General features: G+C 46.7%; 1 long non-coding RNA gene across 2 annotated transcripts; it reads left to right on the top strand.

The window, feature by feature from the left end:
- The first annotated feature begins 925 nt into the window (after positions 1 to 925).
- On the top strand, positions 926 to 3,769 carry LOC135367357 (uncharacterized). Of its 2 annotated transcripts, none has more exons than XR_010414442.1 (6): positions 926 to 1,794; positions 2,148 to 2,267; positions 2,343 to 2,428; positions 2,579 to 2,658; positions 2,765 to 2,904; positions 3,546 to 3,769. It is a non-coding gene; the product is annotated as an uncharacterized LOC135367357 (long non-coding RNA). The 2 variants fall into 2 exon arrangements; XR_010414443.1 differs by having other exon boundaries at positions 3,605 to 3,769.
- Positions 3,770 to 8,030: the final 4,261 nt, after the last annotated feature.

Consider the following 8,030-nt stretch of genomic DNA (forward strand, 5'->3'; position numbering starts at 1 on the left):
CGGATGCCGTTCCAACATGAAGATACCACGGCATGAATTGTGCACCGAAACCTGACCGAACATCAGCTAAGTCTCACTACTGATGCCGTTCCAACATGAAGATACCACGGCATGAAATGTGCACCGAAACCTGACCGAACATAAGCTAAGTCTCACTACTGGTGCCGTTCCAACGTGAAGGTACCCCGGCATGAATTGTGCACCGAAACCTGACCGAACATCAGCTAAGTCTCACTACTCATGCCGTTCCAACGTGAAGGTACCCCGGCATGAAATGTGCACCGAAACCTGACCGAACATAAGCTAAGTCTCACTACTGGTGCCGTTCCAACGTGAAGATACCACGGCATGAAATGTGCACCGAAACCTGACCGAACATCAGCTAAGTCTCACTACTGATGCCGTTCCAACATGAAGATACCCCGGCATGAATTGTGCACTGAAACCTGACCGAACATAAGCTAAGTCTCACTACTGATGCCGTTCCAACATGAAGATACCACGGCATGAAATGTGCACCGAAACCTGACCGAACATCAGCTAAGTCTCACTACTGATGCCGTTCCAACATGAAGATACCACGGCATGAAATGTGCACCGAAACCTGACCGAACATAAGCTAAGTCTCACTACTGGTGCCGTTCCAACGTGATTGTACCCCGGCATGAATTGTGCACCGAAACCTGACCGAACATAAGCTAAGTCTCACTACTGATGCCGTTCCAACATGAAGATACCCCGGCATGAATTGTGCACCGAAACCTGACCGAACATCAGCTAAGTCTCACTACTGATGCCGTTCCAACATGAAGATACCACGGCATGAATTGTGCACAGAAACCTGACCGAACATAAGCTAAGTCTCACTACTGATGCCGTTCCAACATGAAGATAGATATATATCATCATGATGATACACTCTATAGGCGCGTTCCCATGCACGCGACGGCGACATTTTTTTCTTGTTCCGCGCAGGCAGAAGCAACAACAGGTTTCTCGCAACCGTACGGTTTGGTTGTCAACATCGCTTCAGGTTCCGGTCGCATATAAATCGTTGAACGAGAAGCCGAGACATGGAAAAATTGTCGCTGCCGCTGTCGCTCTCGCAAATCGCGCGCTTGGGAACAAGCCCTGGAGTGTGCCATCATTGCGAACATTATACCGCTGCACGGCCTGCGCAGCGTCCAACGAATGTTGCAGAAATCAAAAATCAATAAAACATTTCATTAGCTGCCCAATCCGACACCGCAAGTGGCTCGAAATATCAAAGTGGCTTGTTTGTTTGCATCTATTCACTGTGTTATTATCCGCTGTTTAGGCGTATGTATTATGAATAATATTATTAAACAAGAGAACTGGAATGTGCAATTTTATTCTGCGTTGTTTGCATATTTGTAGTTACAGGTTCAAGTTGCGCCGTTCCTCTCCTTTAGTCGAGGCAAACTGCTAGGGCTATCGAAGCCAATCCAAGCCGCAAGCGAAGTGTACGGCATTGTTTGCTTTGTCGCCGCACGTGGTTTTGAATTGAGTGTTCATGTTGTGTGGTGTCCTGTATTTCACACGTTTCATTCACACAATTTTCTATTTGCGTAACTACGTGCAACATGCACATTTTGGTGAAGTGGCCGGGCGTGAATATGCTGGACGTTTATCCCGTCGACAGCCTGCAAGATATCGAATTAGGTTTAAGTATTTTGCATGACCCGGCAAACGTGGACATCGCTAAGGGGAAGACTTTCCTCATACAGTGGAGCAAGAATGCGGAGCCCTCTGAAGCCTTCGTCGTTGCTGCGGGTAAGTCCAGCGTGTACAGAGAAATATGCTTTGTTTTCCCAAAGCGCGAAAGGCCAGACGTTTCCGCAACCAATTACACATACGCCTCGAAGGGCGTGTGGTAATTGGAGCCTCACTGTTTCTGCCCAGTATTTGTTGCGGTCTAAATCAATCCGCAGACGTGGAATGGCGTGTCATTTAGCGCTACCAATTTAGACTTACTTACGGTTGCCTATAGTAAAAAGACATTAATCGGTTCTGCATTATTGGTCCTGTTGTAGAACCAGCCTCAGAACATCACTTTCTCATGTTTGATTGCTTGTTCATTGATTTACTGCTGCCACAAGCCTAACTACTTGCTGATCTTCCACTAGGCCTCAGGGTGCGCACTGTACACATTGTGCAGAGCACAATCGGAAAATAGAGGAGCTTGAGCAATGAGCATACAAATGCCCGCCTGACAAAGAAGCTTCGTAGAGCCAAAGAGAAGTGTGGTAAGCTGGCTTTCTTTCTTTCTTTTTTTTTTTTACATATGTTGTGACAGGCATGTAGCAGGTACTTATTTTCAGTCATGACCAACAGGGTGGATCAAATGGAAAATCTAATCCAGACTGCCTCCAACCAGAGCGCTGCTGCTGTTACAGCAGCACCAATGGTAATGTTCGTCTCACCTGCGCAATTCAGATTTTGATATTTTATTTGTGTTTGGTAAGTGCGGATGAGCCGTAAGTGTGTGCTTGGAAGATATATCATTTGAAGTTAACTGTTTGCAGGATAATACGTGTAATACCTCTTTTCTATGCAGCTGGACATCGGCTTAGGTGTTTGCGTGTACGCCGGTTTTCTGCACAGAATAGAGAGGAGCTGCTAAGGGGATAGGACAAGGTACGACTGCATGAGCATAGCTATCTCTCTTGCCCAATTCACGCATTTTTCTCTTTTGGTATCAAGTTTCATTGTTCCATTTCTTAACATGCTCTTGAACTTGCAGGCTGGCCCATGCCCTCATTTGGGCAGTGTTTTCTCCTGAGGAGATGATTGGGCAAACTTCATATGGGAGACAATGTAACGCCCACAAAGATGCTGCTCTGAAACCTGCAGTGGATGAGACACGGCATGAAGCAGTTCTGGGTAAGGACCCCTTTCTGTCTTCATTACTGCACGTCCATTGGCATTCAAGTTCTGCATGTGTCGAGCCAGTGACACTTTGCAACACGTTCTTGGCATAACAGATTATAGCCGTGGGTCACTTTTCATTCTTTTTAATGGTGAGGAAGGTAAATTGGACGAGAACCAACAAACACTGATCATTCCATGCCAAGCGTGCTAGACGTGAATTCGACCATCATTGATATCTTTCTTTTCAGCACCATCAGTTTTTGACTAGGGTACCCGTCCAATTTAGATGATTTCAACAGAGAATTTGAAGACAAAAAATTAAACCGTAGTGCTCTCATCTCATAACAAAACTGTGTGTATTTTTGCACCACAGTGAGGGTCGAATTCACGCCTGAGACATTTGGCATAGAATGGCCCCCTTATGTGGATCACCCCGTCCTGCATATTGGGAATGCGGACCATTTTGAACTCTTGGCTTAGGCTGTTGTAAGTAAGCTTGCTAGTCTGGAGTGTGAGGCTATTGATTCTAAAATTCATTGTTGAGTTGTGATTTCATACAGAAAATGTCCGGCTGCTTTTGATTTGGCCAAACTCTGGCTTTGTCTACATGAAGTAGCTGGTTACTGCTTAATCAGTTACTTGTATTCCTGCAGCGTCAACCTCGCGATTTGGCTTGCTGGATCCATCACATTCATGTGGCACACTTTTGCAGTGCCATTGGCAGCAACAACCATGTTCTAAGAGTTGCAGCTGGACTGCCAGAAGTAGACCAAGATGGTAATCTGCACTTCTTTTGCACCATACAGATGCAAGAAAACAACAAGTCTGCGAGAGATCAAGGAGAGTGTTGTGTCCATGCTTTCGAAAATGGAATAATCACCCGTAATAAATTGTGTATTATCACTAACAGATGGCTTCTTTGTTGTGAATACCAGGGGTACTGGGTGCTATATGGGGGCCAACGAGGTAAATTTGGGCATTATGTCAAAAGAAAATCAAATGAATGGCAAATAGGTGTCAAAAGAAAGACCAATTGAAGTCATAAAAGCGTCAATTGAATGGCAATTGCAGAAGTTCAAAAGAGATTCTTTTGACAAATGTCAAAAGGAAGTCCGTACCAAATAACCAAATGGAGTCAAAAGAAGTTCCAAACGTTTTTCCAAATAAATTCAAAAGCAATTCTACTCAATTTCAATTGCCTCTTTTGACTTTTTTCAATTGGAATTCTAAAGCATGTCCAAAAAAATTTTTACAAGGGACAGATCTGGCACTGGACTATCAACGTCAAAAGAAGAGACTTCTTTTGTACGACGCAAGGGGTAGCTCAGACAGCACGGAGACATCCTCGGAACCTGAAGGAAACACATCCGGTGAGCTAAAAAATATCCTCAACTTCATCAGAATCGAAATCGAGAGCATGGAAGCTGTCAGCATGACAGATAAAAGGCAGGAGAGTAATTACGGACGCAGTAAAGACGCTCACAAAGCTCGTCCACCATCATCGCATGTTCTCTACAACGCCACTGGGAAAAGAACAGAAGCATGTATCTTCTGCAAATCCGGAACTCACATGACAATGAAGTGTAACAGTGCAATGCCGTTAGAAGAACGCAAAAGGAAGTTAGCAAAGGAACAGCGATGCTTCAGGTGCACAAAAACCGACCACCGATCACGCGAATGTCGTTCCGGAATTGTTTGTGCTAACTGCAACGGGAGACATGCGACTTCCCTATGCGATCCAAACTGGACAAGATCAACTACCAGAAAGAATATTTCCCCGAATGACAAACAAGATGCAACCGAAGCTAAAGTGCTATCTGCGAAAATGGCCGCACGTGCAAGCGAAACCCAAATTATGCTTCAAACGTTTAGGGCATTTGCCGTCAACGAAGACAGCTCTGTCTACTTCCGCGGAGTTATCGATGGCGGCAGTCAAAGAACATTTATTCGTGAGGATCTTGCCAAATTGCTCAAGCTAGAGGTTGTTGATACAATAACGCTACGTGTAAATACGTTTGCCAACGTCAAACCTGCAAATGGCAACAGGTACAATGTTGTCCGAGTGCGCGTGAAAAGTCAGCACACTTCAACCGAAGTAACGCTTGACGCCATCGTGATACCGTTTATATGCAATGACCTCGTCCAAACACCGGTTGAGAGCGAGTTTGTAAAAGAGGTCCACCACGACGGAGGTTTCCTGGCTGATGTGATTTTGCAATCACCATGTCCAACGATCCACGGTATGAGCTTTCTCCTCGGATCCGACCAAATGTGGAAGCTTCTTACCGGCCAAGTACGGAAATCGCAGACGAACGACCGCCTGGCAGCCATTGAAACTGCACTTGGATGGACGTTCCAAGGTCCAGTATGCACAAGAGCTTCCGTGGAGCAAAACGCAAACCTGGCTGTTTGTGTTCTGAGAGTGGACACAACAGAAACGTGCCTAACAAAATTTTGGGATCTGGAAGCTATCGGCATCACGGACGATCCTAAATCTCCAAACGAAAGTGAGGCCGAGGTAATGCGACGTTTCACTGATGGCCTCAGACGCAACGAAGAACGGTACATTGTGTCACTGCCATGGAAGGAACATAACAAAAAACTTCCCGACAACCGCGAGGTGGCCACTACAAGATTAAATAATTTAACCAAGAAACTGATCAGAGAAGGCAACATGGACGAGTATGATTTGGCCATACGCAACTACATAACGGACGGACACGCAGAAAAGGTTCCCGACGTTGCAACAAACGAAGCACAGCCGGTGTACTACATGCCCCATCGCGCTGTCGTGCGAGAGAATGCCACATCAACAAGACTACGAATAGTGTTTGACGCCTCATCGCACGCACCTGGGAAAGCTTCACTTAACGACCATCTTGAAAAGGGACCAAAACTGAACTGTGATTTGCTGCCAGTCCTTATCCGTTTCCGAACGTATCGAGTTGCTATTACCGCTGACGTACGCAAAGCATTTCTACAAATTGAAGTACAGGAAGAGGACAGAAATGCACTACGCTTCCTGTGGTTCACCGGGAAACCGGAGAAGGAGAAACCACTGCCCCAAATTGAGGAATGGAGGATGACACGCGTTCCCTTTGGAACAACGGCGAGTCCGTTTCTGCTCAGTGCCACACTAAGACAACACCTCAACACAGCCAGAGATTGTGGCAAGAGCATTGCAGAGACATTGGCAACGTCATTCTACGTCGATGACCTCCTGACGGGGGCAGGGACTTCCCTACACACACACCCGCAAGGGGGGTGTACACCCCCCCTGGATTTTTGCAACACCCCCCTGAAATTGCTCAGGTGACCCCACAAAGCTCGACCATGTAGTGAGTCCGGCGCAGCGAATTACATCCTGTACTGTCAAGCTTGGGCTGTATGACCACAGTCATGCAGATGATCGTACCATGCATTTGTCCAAAATCATTTGAAAGTAACTGTTCAATGCATATATTGCGCGCATATACGAGCAAAAATGCGTGCGGGCACGCACACTCAATGTGGATCATCAAGAACCATTTGCGCCCAACTCAGTCAAGCGAGCTGTTCTGCTTTTTTTCGTCTAAGGTTTCCACCGTTGGTTGCCAGGTACTCATTGAGCTTCGTGAGACAGGGTGCTAGTCTTTTTCCTTTGTCGGTCATGCGATTATGCATTATGTTAAAATGCCCTTCATAATGAATCTGTATTCTAATGTACTGTGTTCTAACGTAATAACATGTACAAATAAAACAGGAAAGTTGTGCAGATGTCACCATTGTGCCACAATTCCTTCTATGTCTAATAAAACTTTCGTAAGTGGAATCTTCACCAAGCATAGCCCCCCCCCCCCCTTGTAAGGTCAGCACCCCCCCTCCCCCAGCAGTGAATTTCTGGGGAAATCACTGGACGGGGGCAGACAGTGATTCCGAGGGACTTCACATCTACGAAACTGCGACAAAACTTCTCGGAACTGCAGGAATGAAACTACAAAAATGGGCCTCAAATTCGGCAGCATTGGATCATAAATTCAACAGGTACAACGACGACGAGACAGAGAACAACAAACTGCTCAACAACAGCGAGATCACAAAGGTCCTTGGCCTCGCTTGGAATAAATGCGACGATAACTTCAAATTCACGGGATGCAACCTGCTTGAAGTTGTCGCATCTTCTGCGAACACAAAGCGCGCCGTCCTACAGGCATCTGCTCGACCCTTCGACCCATTGGGAATATTGTCACCTTATAAGGTGACAATATTCCCAATGGGTCGAAGGGTCGACCGAAGGGTCGACGCAGGGGTATACACTATCCGAAACAAGATTTTGTTTCAAAAGCTATGGGAAGATAAGCTGCCGTGGGACTCGCCACTAGCACAGGCAATCACTGAGGAATGGAACAGCTGGTGTAGTGAGCTGTTACAGCTCAAGCATGTATCTGTCGACCGCTACGCAATGCGTGGAATTGAGGGCCAACCAAGGCGGCTACAGCTACACACGTTCACCGACGCCAGTCCCCTCGCTTACGGAGCATGCATATATTTACGTGCAGAAGACTACTTCGGCAACGTCCTTACTTGTCGCCAAAGCTCGAGTAGCCCCAATCAAGAAACTGTCACTACCGAGGTTGGAGCTAATGGCGGCACTCGTCAGAGCACGCCTCGCGAAGTTTACGTCAGATGCCTTAACGAATCTAAAACCGGAAACATGGTTTTGGTGCGACTGTACTATAACGCTGGCCTGGATCAACAGTTCACCGAGCAAATGGAAGCCTTTTGTCTGCCACAGGGTGCAGGAGATCTCTCACGGATCCCAAGAAATGGTCACATTGCCCTGGCACACAGACTTGCTAACTCGCGGGACAACGGTCAACAACATATCTCACAGTGATCTATGGCACAAGGGTCCGGAATGGCTAGCGTCAACGCAGCTCCAATGTTCGCCTGACACTCATCAAGCGGACCACGAGGCGTCACATGCGATTTATGAAACAGGAGAGGAGGAGAGATGTATCACCAAATCAGTGGTTGTGCACCTAGTTCCTGAGAAGGCGCCATCTCTTCTGGAAATCAAACGAATCAGCCGGCTACAAAGGCTCCTACGAATCACCGCATGGATTCGAAGATTTACATGGAACTGCCGCAATGCAGCC

This window comes from Ornithodoros turicata, chromosome 1, assembly GCF_037126465.1.
Source record: "Ornithodoros turicata isolate Travis chromosome 1, ASM3712646v1, whole genome shotgun sequence".
NCBI lineage: Eukaryota > Metazoa > Arthropoda > Arachnida > Ixodida > Argasidae > Ornithodoros > Ornithodoros turicata.